Below are 20,745 nucleotides of genomic sequence, written 5' to 3' on the forward strand. Positions count from 1 at the left end.
AATATTTTTAAAATCTCCTTTCACTACGTGGGTAGTTTCATTTAATTCCCCTTTTTTCTTCTATATGCTTACTTCTGAATAGTCCCCCATTATATTAGTATTTCAAATGTACTATGAAATGTATAACTAATGAAAATATAGTCTCTGTTTGCAATCCTATAACTCAAAACTATCGTCAATATACTTGTTAGGCAATTAAACAAATGTTAATATGGTTTAGGGAAACATTTTACATTTGGGGACATTTTTATGTGATCTCTAAGCAGCAAGCAAGTACATAGAAACATCTTACCACTAGTTCTGAATTTGCATATAACTTACCAGTATGAAATCACACTTGAATTTGTAATATTCACAAGATTTGCAAAAATTTTACTAGGTCTGAAGCAAACTAAAATGTTAGAGCTCTGACAATGGAGATTATGTATCTGACTTTTTAATGATCAGTAACTTGTGAATATTCTTATTGCTAACAGAAGTGAGTCCTTCAGAAATTATGGATTTTATTTTTAAAGATTATTTATTTATTTATTTATTTATTTATTCACGAGAGACACAGACAGAAAGAGGCAGAGACAAAGGCAGAGGGAGAAGCAGGCTCCATGCAGGGAGCCCGATGTGGGATTTGATCTTGGGACTCTGGGATCATGGCCTGAGCCAAAGGCAGACGCTCAACCGCTGAGCCACCCAGGGATCCTGAAATTACAGATTTTAAAAACAGCATTGCAAAAGCATCCCAAAAAGAGTTAAATCAACTTAATGCAAAATTTCAATGGTAAGCCTATGACCAACTTTGACTAAGAGTTTAAAAATTCTGGCAGTTAACAGAGTAAACCATTTCTGAGAACAATTGTCAATCAGTCTAGTCACCTCAGTTGTGACAGTAGGATTATACGAGCACAGTAGGTGGGGCATTCTCTTTCATTTTCCTACAGTTTTATTCGAAAATATACTTTCACAGAACCAGATGGCCTCAAACATCTGTCCAGAATTTGGCCAGATAACCAGAAATATTTCAGGATGCTTGAAGTTTCAAATGCTTGCCTACAAAATTCCACATTCTATGTCTCCTTGTTAGTCTGTAATTTGTTACCTCACTATTTTAGAAATTGAGCCTCATAGATATTATGAGTGCTTGATAATTCAAATGTATCTTGAACATTGTATTCCAAAAGCAGTCAGAGAAACTTTTAAAATGATAAATAGTCAGGACGCCTGGGTGGCTCAGCGTTTGAGCATCTGCCTTTTGCTCAGTGTGTGATCCCCGGGTCCTGGGATGAAGTCCCATATATCAGGCTCCCACCAGGCAGCCTGCTTCTCCCTCTGCTATATCTTTACCTCTCTGTGTGTCTCTCATGAGTAAATAAATGAAATCTTTAAAAAAAATGATAGTCATCACAATTGTACTCTTTTGAAGTTATCCTTCGACTGAATAAATCTTTAATTTTTCAGTCTATCATTCAAAATAGTTTCAATAGATTAAAAAATGACTTCAAAGTAGTTTAGTAGTAGGAAAGAAGTGCTGTCTCTAATGATTCTTTGTTTTTATGTTTTCTGCCTCTATATGTATAATAAAGATTATAGTCTTCAAACTAAACACCGTCTTTGTTTCTAATTTCATAACCTAAAATCAAACCTTATATGTAATATTTTAATGAGGTCCTGTACTGCCTCCACTAAATCAGCAGTGTTGTAGAATCTATAAAATTTTATTTTCAGTTTCAAGTTTCTTTTTTTAATTTTAAAGATTTTATTTATTTATTCATGAGACACACACACACACACACACACACACACACACACAGAGGCAGAGACACACGCAGAGGGAGAAGCAAACTCCTCTCAGGGAGCCTGATGTGGGACTGGATCCCAGAACTCCAGAATCACGCCCTGAGCCAAAGGCAGATGCTCAACCACTGAGCCACCCAGGTGTCCCTCAGTTTTGAGTTTCAATGATATCTTCATACATTAATTGGAGAGTAAAATATAAATCACTATTCTGACCAGTGCATCTCTTAGGTCCTTTTAATTCTTCTCAAACCTTTTCATCTGAAGGAATAGTTCAGTAAATATTTTCAGCAAGTTCCCAAGGTCTCCCTATCTCATTATATTAAATATCCAAACCTGGCTTCATTTTCTTCCAAAGAGCTCACAAAGCTGACTCACAGTTACTCTCACTTGTAATTGTGAAGTAGGCAATGGTTGGTGGATTTCCCTCTGACTTTGGTAATTTGTAGAATTTTTCCTTTTTTCCCATTTATTGCAGGTGACCCATTAATTCAGCTCAGTATTTCCTTTTTTCAGCTGAGTATTTCCATGTTTAGAGCAAGCTTCTCAAATTCCTGCCTACCAGATAGTTACGCACTGCTGGCCCATATATACAGACTAATTTGGTATGTGTTATTTTGCACAGTTTCAGGCAGGCAGAACTTGGTTTGGACTATATGTTGGGTGGTCATGATCTTTCCACAGGAGAATAAAATTAATTTTTGAAAGTGTCCAGCGATTTGATTAAGATTAAAGATTTCTGATTTCTTAGTGGAAAAATTGAGACTAGAACTCCAACCCAATCTCCTTTTTCTATTTGAGCAATTTTTTTTAAATGAGGGGGGAGGACATTCTTTTTTATTTTTATTTTTTGGAGAAGACAATTGTGTATGAATATAACATTTCTTTCTTTTATTTATTTATTTTGAGAGAGAGAGCCAGCAAGCATGAGCAAGGAGGAGGGGCAAAGGAAGAGGGAAAAGCAGACTCCTCACTGATCAGAGAGCCCCACACAGGACTTGATCCCAGGGGCAGACTCAGTTCCAGGACCCCTGGATCATGACCTGATTCAAAGGAAGACACTTCACTGACTGAGCACCAGGTCCCCTAAACGTAACACTTCTAATACACAAAGATTGAAGAGGGTACAAAAGTGGATTTTTAGCTTTATTGTGAGGATGAGGGAGCAAGGTAAGGAAATGCTTCATGGAGGAGGACTTTGACGAATGGAAAGACTTTACTTAACATGTAAGGCAGGGTTGAGGGATATGGAAGAGGAGGGAGGATATTTTGAGACAGAAGGAGTAGATGCCAAAGCAGGTAGATACTGAAACTTTTTTCTGGAGAACTACAAGTAGTTTGAGAAGTTTGGTCAAGTCTAAGCAGGGGCAGGCAGTAGGATGGTGGGAACGGGTGGTGTGAAATCACTCCGAATTCTGAATTTTGAAGAGCTTCATTTGCCAAGCTAAGGACTTAGGGCTTCATTGTGATGGTGACAAAAGATCCTTGAAGGATTTTAAGCAACTTAGTGTCTCAGTTTCTGCCATACTCTGATAGTGGTTCAATGTGGCACCAGAAGTGGTGTGGTAATGGTGATGGGAGCAGAAACATAGAAAGTAAGAAACTATGTAGTTCAGGTGAGAGATCTCTCCCACCCCTACATCTCCATTGTTACCATAAATACAGCTTTATAGCACCTGTCCTCTCAGCCACCCCTGTTTTGCTCTGGGCTTCCTGCCTTTGATTTGTTGTCTATCTACTGCCTGCCCTGCCATCACATTAGTGACTATTCTGATTTTTTTAAATCTCTCTTTCCTAATTATTGTCTTCACAGATATCTTAGTAAGATGGACTTACCTCATGTTTCACGGAGACATCAACGTCATTCAATAAGCAAGCCCTTGACTTACCCCCTGAAGCCAACAAATTTTGTTCATTTGTGCAGTCCTTTCCCCCTTCTTCCTCATTTGTTTCAAAGAAAGGAATATTTCTTCTATCCAAGGTTAATTCTTCATTATGAGCTTTGAATCCCATTTCCTCTGCCTCCCTAGAGTGTTCCTATATTTCCATTATCTTTCTTTCTTTTTTTAAAAAAGATTTTATTTATTTATTCATGAGAGACACACAGAGAGAGGCCCAGACACAGGCAGAGGGAGAAGCAGGCTCCATGCAGGGAGCCCGACGTGGGACTCGATTCAGGGTCTCCAGGGTCGCACCCTGGACTGAAGCCAGCGCTAAACCACTGAGGCACCCGGGCTGCCCTCCATTATCTTTCATTGTTCTTTTTCTGCTGCTCTCTCCCCTCCAGCATACTGGAAGGATTCAAGTCTTCCCTTTCTTGAGTTCATATCCTGTTAAGTATGTCTGTCTTCCTTTTTCCGTTTACTACCATTTTCATGAAAAAGTACTGATCCTTATCTAAGTACATTGTTTAGTCAATTCTAAACCAGGACTTTTCAACTGGAATGTTACTGGCATTTGGGGCCAGATAATTCTTTATTGTAGGGGCTTTATTAAAAGATGCATTATAGGATAGTTAGCAGTGTCCCTGACATCTAAACGTTAGATCGGCAACATCTTCCCAGTTGTAATAACCAAAACTATCTCTGGACATTGTTAAACAATCCCTGGGGGTCACAACCCTGTTGAGAACCTCTGTTCTAAAATGTACACCAGTTACTGCAACTACTCTTGTTTACAGAGCTCCATATTGCCAAACTAGTGGACATTTCATATCCTTGATCACCCACTTCATCACTGAAACTATTTTTCTCACTTGGCCTATTACCTATTTCTTTGGGTTTCTCTCTCTTTGCTCTGGCCCATCCTTAACCTCGTGGAACTTATCCTCATTTTTCAACTCTTTAAATATCAGCTTTCCTCAGATATTTTTCTCCTTTCACTTATATTCTTTTATTTTCACTTATATTCTTGATGGCCTCATCAAAATTATTGCTTCAGCTATCACAAGTTACTCCCTGTCATCTGTCATCAGCCCTGACCTCTCCTGAGCTCCAAACACCTATATCCAACCGCTTACTGAAATTCCCACTTTGGGTAAATGCTAGGCAAATCAAACTCACCCAATAAAGAAGAAATCACTTCCTTTCAACCCCCTCCTTCGTCTTACCCCAACCAAAAGTGCCAAACCCAAAAAGTTGGGTTTTACAAGCCTGGGTCTTTTTCCTGAATGGCATTTCCACCCAACCACTTACCATAAATCTGGAAGCTTCTGAGATTCCCCTCCTTTACTCACTTTATCCAGTTAGGTATTTAATCTTCTTCTATCTGTCCTTTTTTTTTTTAAAGATTTATTTATTTATTCATAGAGACACAGAGAGAGAGAGAGAGAGAGGCAGAGACACAGGCAGAGGGAGAAGCAGGCTCCATGCAGGGAGCCCGACGTGGGACTTGATCCTGGGTCTCCAGGATCACACCTCAGGCTGCAGGCGGCGCTAAACCGCTGCACCACGGGGGCTGCCCTGTCCCTTCTTTCTCATTCTCATTTCTACCAGTCTTACCTCTTTTTACCTGACATTCCAACTGGTCTCCATCTCTCTGTTTTTGCCCCTTTCCAATCCACCCCCCACTCTGCTTATATAATGCTAATAGTCAATCTGATTGTTACTCCTCTCATTGAGTTCCCTTAGTGGCTTCTCATAGTTTTAAGTATAAAAGAGTTCAGACTCTTCATCCTAGCAAAAACAACCTTACTTGATCCATTTCTATCTACGTTTCTTCCCTCATCTCTTAATAGTTTCTTTGCATAACACATTCAGTAGATCCTACTAGAGAAGTTGCTTCATGCTGTTTCTGTACCATAGCATGTATTGATCTTTCTGCCTGGAATGTCCTATTTGCTTCATTAACTGTCTTCGTTTATGTTGCAAAATTTAGTTTAAACATCACTTCCTAAAAAAAAATAAACATCACTTCCTTTTGGTTTGAGTTGGTTTGACTTGTGTTCTCAGAGCACTATTATGTCATCCTGTCCCTTCTACATTTGTTCTCTGGGTTTTGGAAAACACTGCAAGTCAGTCAGTGATTATGTAGTTGCTATGTGCCCAGAGTGCACAATGTCTAGTTGATGCTAAAGATACTAAAGACTTGGACTGGTGCAGAGAATTGAGAGGAGTGGGTCCATTTTCAAAATTTGAGATATTACAAGGACAGAATTAGAAGGACTTGTTGATTGATTAGAGATATGGAGTGAGGAAGAGAGAATAGTCAAAGATGACCTTTGGGTTTCTAATTAGTTAACTTGGTCCTATTGAATGAGACAGGAAAGACTGAAATGGATGGGGTGTAAATACAATATATATATATATATTTTTTTTTTTTCAACATGATGTGTTAGAGATGCTTGTGGAACATTAAAGGGGAAATGACACATCCAGCAAAAGAGCCATATGGGTCTAGATCATTCAGCACTGTTCAATAGAAAGATAATGTAAACTACAAATAAAACTATAAAGTTTATAGCAATTATATTTTTAAAAGTAAAAAAAACAGGTAAATTAACTTTAATAGTATATTTTAGTTAACCCTGGCATTTCTCAACTATACTGTTAACATTTTTGGCTAGGGAATTCTTTGTTGTGGAGGGCTGTCCTGTGTAGTGTAGGATGTTTAGCAACATCCCTGGGCTATTGTTAGTAGATGTCAGTAGCCATCCTTCCCCCCAAGTTGTGAACACCAAAAACATGTCTCCAGATATTGCTAAATAACCCAAAGTGGGGGCATAAAATTGTCCCTGCTTGAGAACCACCGATTTACCCCAATATATCCGAAATATCATTTCAACATGTAATGCATATTAAAAATCATTCAAATTTTTACAATTTTTAAATGTATTTTTGAATTGGATATATATTTACCATAGCACTTCTCAACTTGTACTAGCCACATTTCAAGTGCTTGAGAAAAAAAAGATTAGGTCTGGAAATACAGTTGTAGAAATACATGACTTTGAGAAGTCATGAGCTGATAGCAATTGAAATCACGGCAGTAGATAAGATAGTCCAGGAAGGACCATGATTTTATTTTATTTTATTTTTTTCAGGAAGAATTTATTTTCTGAACAAGAAAATAGGAGGATTGAGGAAAATTCCTTCTCCGGTGCTCCTCCAGTTTTCCTGCACAATCTGCGATCCTTTATTATAACTATTTTAAACTATTTTCTTCACAGAACAATATGGAGAACATGAGTGAACAAAGAAAGCGTATTGGGAAAGACAGGCTGATGACCAAAGAAGGGAATTAATGTTTATTGAACACTTAATTGGTAAATAATGTTCAAAGCATTCTATACACTGCCTTATTTCATCTCACAAGAACCCTCTGGGGTAAATAACGTCACCTCAATTTGTCAATAAGGAAACAATTCTTTTTCTTGGTTTAAGAAAGATACCCTTCTATTTTCTTCTTAAATGGAGGTGTAACTGACATTTCATTTTTGGGGGAAAGATAAAGACCTAATAAATTAGACGGCTGTTCATTGGCATCATCGGGATCCGAAAGGTCTGTTTGATTCAAAAGCCTACACTCTCCTCGCCTACATCCATCCTCCTCTTGCACGTAAGGAAGCATTTGCAATCTCCTGCTTTTCATAAAATAACTAAGGAGCCGTATGTGACTGTACAGTCGTTTCCCAGGGTGCCTATTACCACTTTCGATGTGGCTCTGGAAGCGAATCCACTTTAAGGGCAGGGTGCGATGATCTTTATGTCATTAGCGAGTAAGATTTGGGTATCGTTTTCTCGTAAAAGACAGCAAGCCGGGAGGTTTTTGTTTAACTGTAGCCTAAGTGCAATGCGTGATTCTGTGGTTAGCTGCACTTTTCAAGTCACGGAAACAAGAACAGCTGAGGAATAGTTTTTGCTTAAGCGTAGAACACAACAACCAAGGAAAATAAACCAACGAGCTTCACGAAACCGTCCGGCTTCGCTTTACAGACGCGACAAAACGAGCACAAAGGGGGAGGGCTGGGGCGGAGGGGGCGGGGCACCGGGAGGCCAGAGTCTGAGCATGCGCAGAAACAGCGACGGAGGGAGGCGTGAGCGCCGCGGCGCTCTCACTTTGCGAACTGTCGTAAAGCCCCCGACTGTCGCGCTCCCTCGGTAGAGGAGGGATTGGTTAGGCGGCGGCAGCGGCGGCGGCGGCAGGAGAGCAGCGGCGGCGGCGGCGGCGGCGAGGTGTGGGGTCTGCGCCGCACAGAACCGCCCGCGGCTTCGGGGAAGGCGTTCTTGCGGGGGTCAAATCGGGCATCCCGAACCGAAGCCGGGTGAACTGGGCCGAACCAGGCGCTGCCGCTCGTACGGTTTGGCGGCGGTGACAGACGCAGCTCTTGAGTGTAGGGGCCTGTTAGGCCGAGACCTCAGCCGCGGATCACCGGTTCTCGACGCAGCCTCTTCCCCTCTTCCGCCTCCTGTGTCCCTCCCTGGGCAGGGATTTCCCGGACTCTGGGAAGAGGGTGGCTAATGATTAAGGTGAGGGGGGCTAGGGGGGAGGGGATGGATGGGAAGCCGCGCGTGCGCGCGACGGGGGAGGGGCCGGCCCGGAGGGGAGAAAGAGGAAGGGCTGCGGCCGCGGAAGGCTGGGGTCGGCGGCCGGCGGTGCTGCCGGTTCCCCGGTGACTTGGGGTCCGCGGCTCCGCGGGAGGGTTAATTGTGTTTGCGCGGAGCGGCGGTCTGCAGACACACCCACACCCCGCTGTAAGGCAGTGTGGGTGAGGGGCTTTCTCTCCCTCTTTGGACTCTCCCTGGAGTCTAGGAAGGGGGCTGAAGACGGAGGCGTGGGAGTGCGACCTGACAATGGAGTGATGAAGGTAACCCGCCCCCGGGGTGTCGGAGGGCGCTAAGTCGGCCCCGCGGGGAGGGAGTCGCCGCCTCCTGTGCTCAAGGAAACGTCCGCCGAGCAGCGCGCAGACGGACGCGTCAGATTTCGGTGTAGAGTTGGTTTGTCGGTCATTTAAAAAAAAAAAAAAAAAAAAAAAAGGCAGCTCACTGTTTTATTATTGTTCTTAGATAATTTGTCGGAGTCAGTGGCACAAGGCTGTCGTGGCAACGGTCTGCTCCGTACTGTAGAAATAGAGGTTTGCCAGCCATAGTCGTTAAATAGGTCGTAATAGGTCTTTACAGATACTTCTTAAGGCGCATCTAAGTTTCGGTGCTTAAAACACACACACACACACACACCAGGAAGTGTAAGGTATTCATTTAATTTGTTAATGTTTGTAGTGTGAGGCGACTCCATTGTATTGTGCGCTTTCCTGTTTCTTGATTTACGTGGAGTATGAATTTAGAACACTCCGGAGTGATAAGATGCCAGCTGACACAGACTTCATCTTCCAGTTCTTTTAGCTTTCGGACCTTGCTTAACCCAAACTTTATTTCACTTGGTATTTTTTACGTTTAATTTTCTTGTTTTAGGGACCCCTTCCCCCCAAAAAAGAACAGCCTGGGGAAAAGAGAAGCCAAGGTTCCGTTTCCTTTTCCATCCGTGTGTGTGTCATTGCTTTCAAATGTCAGGATAGTGATTTCGTACATCGAAGTTCCATAATACCTAGTTTTACTTAGTTCTATTATGGTGAAGGTCTACATTATGACAGTTTGTTACTACCGTGATTTTATTTTAGCAAAAATTTTCATGTCAATATAAACTATGTTGCTTTTCATATGAAACAGTAGTCTTTTGAGCGCTCTGTGAGACCAAACGCGATGAGAAAGAAGCCTCTTATGCTGCAAAGAATCTAATTTTTTTTTATTTTTTTTAAATTTTATTTTTTACTTATGATAGAGAGAGAGAGAGAGAGAGAGAGAGAGAGGCAGAGACACAGGCAGGGGGAGAAGCAGGCTCCATGCACCGGGAGCCCGACGTGGGATTCGATCCCGGGTCTCCAGGATCGCGCCCTGGGCCAAAGGCAGGCGCTAAACCGCTGTGCCACCCAGGGATCCCTTTTTTTAAAGCCTTGAATTATTTTACTTTTGTTGGCCACTTCTTGGCATTTAACCTCGGACAAAATAAGAGAATAGCAATTTACACGTTTGGAGCAGAGGAGCAGTCAGCAGATATTTGTAGATAGTTATTTTCATTATAAAATTTAAAGTGGGTTTAAAAAAATCCATTGAATCAAACTAATTAGATTTTTTACACATTTAATTATTTTGCCAAAGAGGGGTTTCTGTAACATGCTTTACTTAGAGTATGATTGTCTGCATCCTATTTTTGACTTTTTCCCCTCTGAGCTGAGACTTCCACTAGGAAGAAAAGACAGTGACAGTATTAAAAATGTTAGTGATTAAAGCATGTTAGTAACTTTGATATTAACATTCTGTGGGTGGCATTATCTTATGGAAGGGAATGGGGCTGGAGATCAGAGCTCTGGATTTTAAATCTGTTCCTTAGATCTGTGCCTTTATTGATAACCATCTTTAGTTTCAGATCTCTCTCAATTGCTAGATGAGAACTGTAGGATAGTTTTTTAGTCTTCTCTAGGTCCCAAATTTAATGGTTTGTATTTTTGGTTAGGTGCTTTTGGTACTTGTTGGTGTGTTCATCATGATCCAATTCCTGGAAAGAAGTGTTATATTGAGTGTAAATTCCTTCATGTTTATATTGGTGGTGGGGGTGGGGAGAGAACTATGATAAAGTCATGTTTGTTGCTTTAGATAACGCTTCTGTCTTATTATAGATATTATATATGACTAAATAGCTCTCATACTAAAAGGTGAAACTTCATTTTACTTCTGGTAATGCTCTTTAAATCATCCTAATAATTTTTTCTGTCAGAAACCTATAATCGTTGGTCGCAGTCCAGAATTGGCATTTGAATGTCTTACATCTCTGTTCTTTCTTGTATGCACCTCACCGATTGTTGGTAACAGCTGGCCCACATTTCTGCAGGCATTCAGTTCATACCATTACATGTGGAGTGGGCTACAGATGTTTAAAAACAAATACTAAATTGAACTTACATTTTAAATGGAGGTACTGTGTTATTATTTAGTTATTACTTAATTACTCAGTATGTATGTATTGAATGTCTCATGTTCTCAGCATTGTTCTTGGTCTTTTTATTATTTTTAAAAATACTTTATTCACGAGAGACACACAGAGGCAAAGACGTAGGGAAAGGGAGAAGCCGGCTCCCCATAGGGAGCCCGCTGTGGGACTGGATCCCAGGGCCCTGGGATCACGACCCCAGCCGAAGGCAGAGATGCTTAACCTTTGAGCCACCCAGGCGTCCCTTTTCTTGGTCTTCAGTGAGGAAGGTACTCTGCCCTCAGGGAGTGGACATACTACTAAACATAAGCAGAATGGTTTGGGGGGAGTGGTGAGTGCCATGAAGAAAATAGGACCATGTAATGATGAATGGAAGTTGAGCTCTACTTGGATTGAGTGAGTGGTTAGGGAGGGCCTAACTTCTTTTTAGAGGGGATAATTTGATTTGTGATCAGTGACTAGAAAGAGTTAGCCATACTGATAATCTGGAGGAATCTTGCAGCAATGGGAACAGCAAATGCATTAGATTGTGTTGGATTCTGGAGAATCTACAAGTGCAAACTGGTTTGTGTATTAAGCTTTTTCATATTTGCTGATAGACAATGTGAAAAAAAGGTTAAAAATATTTTATGTATGGCAACCAAGTGTAATGTGTTGATCTTGTTTAAATCCTCCAATCAATTGTAGAAAGTCATTTTTGAAACACTTTGGGGGAAATCTGAATGAGAATGGATATTAGATGATATCAAGGAATTGTTAGTTTTGTCAGGGGTGATAATGACATTATGTTTATGTAAGCATCCGTTGATGGTTCTTGCCTGTACTGATCTTTACTTTGATGGTTGCAGAATGCTTATTTTCAAATTCTTCCATCTCCTCTACCTTAACAGTAGGCCTTCTCTTGATGGAAGAATCATTCTTTTATCTAACTTGTCAATATAGATTTATGTACTTCCTATATTTTAGTCAATGGGTTATAATCCATTACTACCTTTATTAATTTTAATGCTCAAATTGTCCCACATTTGTCCAGTGGGAGCCTCTCCACCCTGGCTCCTGTGTCTTTTTAACTTACAGAAGTTTTGATGAGTATTTCTTCTCTTTCTGGCACATCAAGATGTTCACACTCATCTATATCATTCCTGTTTTAGTTGTGGAATCAGCTATTCTCTATGGAGGCCTGGTTCCTTTTAGTGGGGAGTTCAGTTTGCTTTTGAGTTGTTTGTATATAGAAATAATCTCTTATTTCCTGGATCAGGACATCCTCTGAGAAACTTATATTTTGATAGTGGGTTTATATTTTATTTGTGAAGTAACTACGTAAAATGTAGCAATTCCTTATATTTATCATAAACAACTATTTTATTCTGTATTTTTCAAATAAGTTCTGATATGATCTTAATTATGATCAAATGAAATAGAAAAAAATAAAATGTTCTACTTTGTGTTACATTGTGTGTATCTAGAGGGTTTAACCACTTAACTGTTAAAAATGACTTAAGGTTTAATACTTAATTGTATTTAAGTCATCAGACATTCTGGTCTGAAGGAAATTGTTGCTTTTCAACTAGCTTTTTAAATGAAAATTTACATATATATATTTTTAAAGATTCTATTCATTTATTCACGAGAGACACAGAGAGAGAGAGGCAGAGACACAGGCAGAGGGAGAAGCAGGCTCCTCGCAGGGAGCCTAATGTGGGACTCGATCCCTGGACTCCCGGATCATGCCCTGAGCCAAAGGCAAACGCTCAACCGCTGAGCCACCAAAGCGTCCCAAATGAAAATTTATATTATATTATAGAATAATATTTCATATATGAGTAGAAACTCACAGGCACATTATTCCAGAAAGTTACTGTTACAACTTGACATGTTTCACAGCCATTTTCTTACTGGTGCAGCATGGGTATTTGCTTTATTTATTCCTTTTAAGCCTAAATTGTAAGTATTTTTCTAGACAATATTTTGGTGTGTTTTTTTTTTTTTAACAAGATCTGACCAATTTGAAAAATTTTGCATGATTTGCTTTTCATCAGTCTGTTCTAGCATGCTTCTAATAACATCAGTCACCTGGATCAATGATAGCCAGTGTGCATTTTCTGTAGTATTTTCCGCATGCTGTATGTACCCAGTTCAGTATTATTGCCACTGTAGTGATGGACACCAATTTTGGCTAACATGACGTAGTATTCTATTTCAGATTTCCTCAGGACTGGGCAGTTGTTCGCGAGGATAACCAGTTTTGCTTTGCCATGTCTGATCATTTCAGAGCCTGCTTGTATCCCAGCATGTACTTTACACTTTTCATAATGAGTTGGAGCCTAGGGTTGGTCAGCTCCAGAGACTTTTTCATCTTCTTTGAGGCCACCATCTTCCTGCCGTAGATGGCCCCAACCAAAAGCAGACACCAAGATCCCAGACAGTATTTTGAATGTTTTTTAACCAGTTAAGTTTTGAAACAATTAATATGTGTATGTGGTTTTAAAAGTCAGTTCCACAAAGGTTTATAATGGAAAACAGTCTGTACTACTCCTCTAACCCCCTAGTTCCAATTCCTAAGTGGAGACACTCTCCGCTCATAAAATTTTTTTTTCTGCTATTTTCTAAGCAAACTTCTATATAGTTTGCTTACATGCCTACTTAGCTACTTTTCATGTCTGTTTTTTTTAATGTTTAATTTAAAAAAATATTTATTTATTCATGAGAGACACATAGAGAGAGGCAGAGACACAGGAAGAGGGAGAAGCAGGCTCCATGAAGGTAACCTGACATGGGACTCGATCCTGGGTTTCCAGGATCACACCCCAAAGGCGGCGCTAAACTGCTGAGCCACTGGGGCTGCCCTTAATATTTAATTTTTAAAGATAAAGGCAATACAAATGGTACCAAATTCACAAGGTACAAAGAGTGTCCACGGAAAAAATTAGTGTTCTTGCAATCCCTGTCTTCCTACTGCCAAGTTCTTTTCCTTGGAAACATATCTCCTCTTAGTATTTCATATGTATCCAGAGCAGCAGTTCTCAGAGTGTGGTCTTTGGGCTCTCTCTTTTTTTTTTTAATATTTATTTATTTATTCGAGAGAGAGAGAGAGAGAGAGAGGCAGAGACACAGGCAGAGGGAGAAGCAGGCTTCCTGCAAGGAGCCTGATATGGGACTCGATACTGGATCCCACGATCACGCCCTGAGCCGAAGTCAGTCAACCGCTGAGCCACCCAGGTGTCCCCTGGTCTCTGGGCTCTTGAGAGGGTCTTCAAGTGTTTCAGAAGGTCAGCTGGGTTGAAACAATTTAATAGTGATACTAAGTTCTTTTTCACTGCTTAATAGCGTTGACCTTTGCATTGATAAACAGTGATGGGCAGAACCGCTGACTCTGCAGTACATATTAGGAGAGTGGCTAAAACTGTACTAATAGGCCTTGTATTTTTCATTACTGCACGTTTACAAAACCAATTTCATTTAAGAAAGTCCTTTATAGAGCAGTAAAGTCTGTTACATCCCAAATTTGCTTGTCTTGAAGAAAAATACTTGTGTGATTGAGTTGCAGGCTGAACTAGCAAACTTAGTTGCTTTTTTTTTTTTTTTTTTTTTTATGGAACCATTTTTTTTACTTGAGAGAATGACAAACTATAGTTACTTAAACTTGGGTATTTGTGAGTATTTTCTCAAACATAAATGAAGTGACCCTGTCACTGTAGGGAAAACAACTGACAGAAATTATTGCCAAGATAAAATGAAGGCTTTCAAGCAAAAATTAGAATTTTGGAAAACATATCCACTGTGAGCTTGGCAGCTTTTCAGGGCCTTTTTGATGAAATTTAGGGGGATATTAACAAATGTGATTTTTGGGGGCTATTGTATAATGAAATGTGTCAATGTTTGGAAGATATGTGTAATGTCGTGGACCCAGCTTTCTTCATATGACCAATGTATGATGTTTACAAAATCATGCTGTATGTGAAAGATCTACTTGGGGACAAGATAGATCAGTAGATTTTTAATGACATGGTATGACGTATAATAGATATGGTATCAGATTCAACATTGCAAATAACCTTTACAAAATTACATTTATTAAATTTGGGGTTAATATCAAAGAATAACACACCTGAATAAATTATTAAAAACTCTCCTTTTTTTTTTTTTTTTTTTAAGGATTTTATTTATTAGAGAGCATGAGCAGGGAGAGGGAGAAGCAGACTCCCTCCTGAGCAGGGAGCCTGGACATATGGCTCAGTCCCAGGACCGAGATCATGACCTGAGCTGAAGGCATACGCTCAATTGACTGAGCCACCCAGATGCCCTTGCACTCCTCTTTTTTAACTATGTATTTGGGTGCAGCTGGATTTCTTATTAGATTGAATATAGAAGCAGATTCAAGAATCCAGATTTCATGCCCCCGTGTCCCTGGTGTGGGGCGGAGCTGGTGAGAACCCCTTGAAAGAATCCAGGTTTTGGATGCCTGCATGGCTCAGTGGTTAAGCATCGGCCTTCGGCTCAGGACATGATCCTGGAGTTCACGGATCAGGATCAAGTCCTGCATCGGGCTCCTCACAGGGAGCCTGCATCTCCCTCTGCATATGTCTTTGCTTCTCTTTCTCTCTGTATCTCATGAGTAAATAAATAAAATCATAGAAAAAGAAAAAGAACCCAGGTTTCTTCTGTTAAGATAGACATTAAAGAGATTAGCAAACATGTTATAGTGCCATTCTTATTAACTATTTTGAAAATATATTCATAAGTGTTACTTAATATTAGCATGTAATAGGTTTACTGTTGCTATTTTTAAATAATAAATTTTAAAGCTTTTGTCAACTTTATTTTCTAATATTAATAAATATAGCCTACATATTTAGAGTATTTAGAGCATTTTTAGGGTTCTCACTTATTTTTAAGAGAGTAAGGGGTTCACAAGTCAAAAAGTTTGAGAATTGCTGTGCCAGTTATCTTCTGAATTATCTTTTGACCTCTAATGGAAAAGGAGTCCACGCTTCTTTTTTTATCCTTTCAAAATAGTTGTATCTCAATTTTAGATTATTTTAAGTAATAATTCAGCATGTATTTATTGAGTACTAACTATAAATAAGTTCTAAGCTTTGGGGCACATGGTAATGATGAAAACAGACTAGGCTCTATTGGGAAAACAAGTAAATTTACAAATAGTGATTATGGAAATAACTGAGCTGGAAAAAAGAAGATGGGGGGTGGGTTAGCTATAAGGCGATTAAGGATGGTGTCAAGGACAAGCAAACATTTCAGCACAGACCAAAAGGAAGCAAATGAGAGATCCTTGTGGGTATCTGAGGGACAAGCATTCTGAGCAGATTAATAATACTTATTTTAGGAAAAGGAAAAGCCAAGATGTTGTTGTGACTGAAATGAAGTGGGTGAGGAGAACAGTGATTTCTGAGGACAGAGGTAGCAAGGGCTTAGGCCCTTTAGTTTTAAGAAATATTCTTTTTTTAGTTTTCATGACTTCTTAGTCAATTTTTTTTTTTTCCGGTTCTCCTTTTGGAGTTGTTAGATAAGATTTTGTTGGTGTCTCTTGCTGTTAGATCCTGTGTGTATGTGTGTGTGTGTGTGTGTGTGTGTCTATTAAGAGGTTTTTTTTTTTTTTTTCATTTAGTGGGGATTGCAAGGAAATTTGAGATAAAATAATCTGTGTAATTTACCATGTTTAAATAAAATATGAATAGCTGCTTTTGATAAATACCAGGAGCAAGTTACATTATTGATACAGAAATGGGTACTCTTCCCAACTTTTAGTGGTAAAATCATGTTGTTTTTATTATTATTTTCAAAGATTTTATTATTTGCCAGAGAGAGAGGGAGAGATCTCCTTTGTGCCAGAGAGCACAAGCAGGGGGAACAGCAGAGGGAGAGGGAGAAGCAGGCTCCCTGCTAAGCAGGGAGCTGGATATGGGGCTTGATTCCCAGGACCCCGGGACCCAAGCTGAAGGCAGATGCTTCACTGACTGAGCCACCCAGGTGCCTGTGTTTATTTTTAAAATACTCTCTTTTTTTGAGAGAGAGAGAGTGCATGCAAGCCTTGGAGAGAAGTAGTGGGGGGTAGAGGGAAAGGGAGAGAGAGAATCCCAAGCAGGCTTCATGCCCAGTGTGGAGCCTGATACAGAGCTTGATCTCATGACCCTGAGATCATGACCTGAGCTGAAATCAAGGATTGGGCATTTAACTGACTGAGCCACCCAGGTGCCCCAAAATCATGTTTAAATATGTGAAAAAAAAATACATGTAAATAGATCTTTAAGTAGATTTGCTTTATAAAGTAAATTTAACAGGGGGATCCCTGGGTGGCTCAGCAGTTTGGTGCCTGCCTTTGGCCCGGGGCGTGATCCTGGAGTCCCAGACTTGAGTCCCACATCGGGCTCTCTGCATGGAACCTGCTTCTCCCTCTGCCTGTGTCTCTGCCTCTCTCTCTGTGTCTCTCGTGAATAGATGAATAAAATCTTTAAGAAGAAAAAGTAAATTTTTTTTAAATAAGTATTTTTTTTTAATTTATTTATTCAGAGAGAGAGAGAGAGAGAGAGACTGAGAGGCAGAGACACAGGCAGAGGGAGAAGCGGGCTCCATGCAGGGATCCTGACACAGGACTCGATCCTGGGTCTCCAGGATCAGACCCCGGGCTGCAGGCGGCGCTAAACCGCTGAGCCACCGGGGGTGCCCAGAAAAAGTAAATTTAACAATTGTGTCCTTTAATATGAAGTAGTCATTAAGTGAGGAGAATCACTGATGCAACATTTTTATTACAGAACATCCACAGAATGATTATTATCATGGATTAGATTATATATTTTTTGAAATCACATTTTTTAAAAGAACTCTAGTATGAGATAAAACTGGGCCATTTTATGGAATATTATGCAGTTGTAAAAAAAGAATGAGATCCTGCCACTTGTAACAACATGGATGGATCTAGAGGATATTGTGCTAAGTGAATTAAGTGAAAGACAAATACTATATGGTTTCTTTCTTTCTTTCTTTTTTTTTTTTTTTTTAAGATTTTATTTATTCATGAGAGAGAGGCAGAGACCCAGGCAGAGGGAGAAGCAGGCTTCCTGCAAGGAGCCCGATGTGAGACTCAATCCCGGATCCCAGGATCACGCCCTGAGCCAAAGGCAGATGCTTAACCGCTGAGCCACCTAGGCATCCCTACCGTATGATTTCACTTATATGTGGAATCGAAAAACCAAAACAAATGTATAAACAGAAAGCAGAATGAGACCTGTAAATAAAGAGAACAAATTGATGGTTGCCAGAGGGGAGGGGAGGGATAAAATGAGTGAAGGGTAGTGGGAGACAAAGGTTTCCAGGTATGGAATGAATAAGTCACAGGAATAAAGGATGCAGCATAGGGAACATAATATTATAATAGCCTTGTATGGTGGCAGATGGTAGCTACACTTGTGGTGAGCATAGCATAACATATAGATTAAATCACTATGTTGTATACCTGAAAGTAATGTTTTTTGTTTTTTTTTAAAGATTTTATTTATTTATTCATGATAGACATAGAGAGAGAGAGAGGCAGAGACACAGGCAGAGGGAGAAGCAGGCTCCATGCAGAGAGCCCAATGTGGGACTCGATCCCGGGAACTCCAGGATCGCACCCTGGACCAAAGGCAGGCGCCAAACCGCTGAGCCACCCAGGGATCCCACCTGAAAGTAATGTTACATTGTGTCAGCTATATTTAAATTTAAAAGTTTTTTTTTTCTTTTAAATATTTATTTATTTTAAAGATTTATTTATTCATTAGAGAGACACACAGAGAGAGGCAGACACAGGCAGAGGGAGAAGCAGGTTCCTCACAGGGAGCCCGATGCAAGACTTGATCCTGGACCCTAGGATCACGACTTGAGCCAAACGCGGATGCTCAACCACTGAGCCACTGAGGCATCCCAAAGATTTTATTTGACAGAGCAAGCACAAGCACGGGGAGCAGCAGAGGGAGAAGCAGGCTCCCTTCTGAGCAGGGAGCCTGATATGGGGCTCTATTGCAGAACCCTGAGATCATGACCTGAGTTGAAGGCAGTTGCTTAACTGACTGAGCCACCCAGATGCCCCCTCAAAAAGGTTTTTAATTTTCAAAAAAATGAAAAGGAAGAATAAGTCAAATAGACTCCTTTACCTATGTACATCTGGGAGAATACAGAGAATTTTGATTGTTTAAAAAAAGATCTTTTTTCTTTTTTGAGATTTTATTTACTTAGAGAGAGAGCATGAATAGGGTCAGATAGAAGAAATTGTGGTTGAGTTACATAATAATCTTATATGAAAATAATGTCATGGGAACTGAAATTGTGAGTGAACATATGAAAGCCCACATAATTACACATTTATTTTAAAAATGAGACTAAAACCAGCAGCTTAAATAAGAATTAAGATCCAGATGTTTGTGTCAGACCTTAGGCAAGTTGCCTAACTTCTATAATTCTTAGTTTCTTGGAGATGATAGCATTTAGTGAGGATAAAATGAAATAGAAACATGACACATAGTGCCTTCCAGGCCTACTTGATCTGGCCCTTGACCACTTCTGATCCCTTTGTGTGCCATCTCCCTTTCCTCCCATTCTGCTTTCTGTTGTTTGCACTTGTTAGGCCTCTTCCTGCCACACAGTCTTTCTTTACTGTTTCCTCTGCTAGAAATGCTCTTCCTTTAGCATTGTGTGGTGTGGCTGACTGGTGGCTTGTTCCTCCTCATGATTCAGGTCGTTAGCTTCTTAGAAGCCTTTTGATGATCAAATTTTACTATTTTATTTCTTTAATAGCACAGATTATTCTCTAAAATTATCTCCATTGTTTGTCTACTTGTACCTTGTTTGTTCTCATTTGCATGTAATTTTCATGAGAGCAAAGACTCAGTATCCTGTTTAGGACTGATCCCAGTACCTACAACAGTGCCCACATTATGATAGGCTTTCAATAAATACTTGTTGAATGAAAACAGTAACTGCATAAATGGTAGCTAATGTATTGCCAGTGGTACTGTATCTTCTAAGCTATTAATAACCTCCTGTGAAATTAATTTCTGTTACCTGGGTGACATTTCCAGATTCTGATCTGATCCCACATGCTTGGATTGGAAAAAAATTGGATAACCTAACTTGTATTTATCCTGTTTGCTATCATGGAGTTATTGTTCTTAGACTCTTGGATTTACCCATTCTATTTCCATGTGAATGAACAGTTTTCCTCACAGATAGCAGTTCTGAATGGCAGTTCTAAGGCCTGGACTTAATTTCAGTCATTTTCCTTTATCTTGAACAGGCTTCAATTTAAAATATTTTTTCTTTTCTCTCCTGTCATTTTTTTAAAATGATTTTATTTATTTATTCATGAGAAACACAGAGAGAGGGGCAGAGACATAGGCAGAGGGAGAAGCAGGTTTCCTATGGGGAGCCTGATGTGGGACTCCATCCCAGGACCCCAGGATCACACCCTGAGCTGAAGACAGACACCCAACCATTGAACCACTCAGGCATATCATCTCCTGTCATTTCTATTAATCCTTTTCTCTCTTTTTCTGATTATTCCCCAACAGGAAGAACTGTTCAGTATATGTATATTGAAACCAAAATTCTAAAGATTGCCCAGAAAGTATATAAGTAAATGTGTGTAGGCTAGATTTACATGTATGGGAATCCACATTAGGGTTAAGATTACTGTATTTATCCAGAATATGAAATTCTTTGGGATAGACTAGCATCTTAACTATTTTCTTAATTAGCACCTTGAGCAGTCATTAGTAGCAAAAAAAAACCCAAAAGGTTTGTTGAATAAAGTAGCTAACATTAGCATAGAGGATAATAAATCCTTGGTTTCTCTAGACCTGTATCCTCAATTATTTAATAGCTTACTATTTTTGTTTCTTGCTACAAGGATTTTCACTTTGCAGTCAGAATACGCAGATCCAACGAAGACAAAAATGTCATTTAGTCAAAATAACCTCGGAAATC

The 20,745-nt window shown here is 39.8% G+C and overlaps 1 protein-coding gene and 1 long non-coding RNA gene across 3 annotated transcripts in view; both read left to right on the top strand.

Moving 5' to 3' along the window:
- The window catches only part of LOC111093383, a 31,175-nt gene extending 23,487 nt beyond the window's left edge, over positions 1–7,688 (top strand). Inside the window, exon 5 of the long non-coding RNA XR_005381714.1 lies at positions 6,830–7,688. This is a non-coding gene — a long non-coding RNA (uncharacterized LOC111093383). The remainder of the gene's footprint in view (positions 1–6,829) is intronic.
- A 218-nt stretch (positions 7,689–7,906) lies between these two features.
- RNF111 (ring finger protein 111) overlaps positions 7,907–20,745 on the top strand; it is a 95,460-nt gene continuing 82,621 nt past the window's right edge. The window contains exon 1 of one of the 2 annotated variants that reach the window (XM_038580558.1): positions 7,907–8,255. The gene's annotated coding sequence lies outside the window, so the exon portion shown is untranslated. Of the gene's footprint in view, positions 8,256–8,322; positions 8,594–20,745 lie in introns of those variants that run through there. The other variant, XM_038580560.1, reaches the window with a different exon arrangement.

The sequence above is a fragment of the Canis lupus genome, chromosome 30 (assembly GCF_011100685.1).
Source record: "Canis lupus familiaris isolate Mischka breed German Shepherd chromosome 30, alternate assembly UU_Cfam_GSD_1.0, whole genome shotgun sequence".
NCBI classification, from domain to species: domain Eukaryota; kingdom Metazoa; phylum Chordata; class Mammalia; order Carnivora; family Canidae; genus Canis; species Canis lupus.